We start from the raw sequence: 1,981 nt of genomic DNA on the forward strand, positions 1-1,981 counted from the left end.
GAAAAACTCTATCGTCAGGCTCTGGCGCTCCATGCTTCTCACAGCGCTAAGGACGCCTAGGAGACCTCATTCATTCCCCATGTTTTTGTACTAGTTCCTAAGTGATGTACCCACTTTTTTAGTTGATTCCAATACTCTAAGGTACATCTAAACATTATGAAATCATCCATAAACATTATATCATGATAATTGAATCCATAGTTCAATTCAAGGAAAGTTAAGATCAAATTTAAAAAATTTAAGAGTAAAGTCTAAAAGTTGAGAAGCAAGTCAAGGTAAATTCTTAATGTTTTCAAGAGTCTTAAACAATCATTTTAACTTTATTTTAAGGTTCAAGCTACAAGTTGAGAAAAAAGTAATGAGTCGAGTTAAATTCTCAAAAGTTATAAGGGAACTAAGTATACCCTAAGAGTTAAGTTACAAGTTAAGCAAAGAGTAAAGATTTGAGTTCATTTCTCAAAAGTTTTAAGGGATTCTCTAAGAGTTACAAATGTTTTCACATTTTTAGTAAGAACGAAAGCTGGACTTCTAATAGAGCCTTTGGCTAGTTTTAGTAAAGATGAAACTATGATTTTCAAGAGAGCTTTTAAAGCTTAGTTTGACCAATTACCCCAAACTAGAGAAGAAGTTGTTTTTAAAACATATAATAAGTATTTTGGGAGTATTATTGAGCATTGATATAGGTACGCGAGTTCATATTAACTCAAGCCCCCATAAACCATGTAGCCAATATGGACATAAGAAGAATCATTCTTTTAGATGATTCCTTAGTGATTTTCATCATAGACTAGTGGATCCACTTAGTAGTTCAGCTTCTATACTGACGGAAAGGTATATGAAAATCCTCTTGCAACGTGAGGTAAGACGTTGTACCATCGCTTAAGGATCATAGTGATGATTGTCGGTTAGAGAATTTTCCACAAACACTATATTACTTTATATATAAGTAAAGTTGAGTTTGTTATTGCATTTTCTTTAACGAACTAAGTTGTTTTAATGTTTTACGAAGGTTTTTATATATAACATGTGTTTTGTAAATCTTATATATAAATATATATATATATATATATATATATATATATATATATATATATAAAGAGAGAGAGAGAGAGAGAGGGGGGGGGGAAGAGAGAGAGAGAGAGTGTGGGAGAGAGAGAGACACAGAGAGAGAGTTGAGTGTTCATGAGATGAGCAAAACCAATGTATGTTATTCTTATTCTTTTCAAGATTTAAGTTTTCATTTAGCATTCCAACTCTCATATTCGTACATTTAATGTACTGATACCATTAGACCTGCATCGTCTTATGATGAAGACACAGATAACCAGGATCAACATGTAGCACCTCGTTGATCCATTTTAAGCACTTTGGGTCAATGTAGCATCTCCTTTCATTCTAGAGGACACTTTCATTCGCTTTTTTTTTTAATTTATAAGATGTTGTGTGGTCTATCCTAATATCCATCTTAGTATTGTAGAGGCTTCATAGACATTTAAATAGTGAGTTTTGAGTCTCTTATTAATGTATTTCAAATACTTTTTTATGAGACTTAACTGCCATTTTGACCAACTTATTATTTCTTTAAATTATATCATGAGACTATTTTATTGAGTTAAGTCTTCCGCTGAGTTTAGTAAGCCAGGCCAAGGGTTCGCTCAAGACCAGCGCAATGGTCATTGGGTGCCGACCACATATAGGTGTAGGATCAGGGCGTGACAAATTTGGTATTAGAGTACATAGTTGAAGAGTCCGAGGGAGTCTATGAAGTCGTGTCTGTAGAGTTTTAGTTATCGGTGTTATGCGTGCCATATCTATGATTAGGAGGCTACAAAATTTAGGAATTCGTAACTTCTATCATATGAATTAGAGTTTATCTCTAAAAGTCTCTATCTAATTCTTGCTTGAGCATTTATTAGATAACAATGCCTCCAGGAAGAGAAACACGAGGTCTCCCAACTACGAGATATGTTTAACCTCAAGA

This window comes from Solanum lycopersicum, chromosome 7, assembly GCF_036512215.1.
Source record: "Solanum lycopersicum chromosome 7, SLM_r2.1".
Lineage (NCBI taxonomy): Eukaryota > Viridiplantae > Streptophyta > Magnoliopsida > Solanales > Solanaceae > Solanum > Solanum lycopersicum.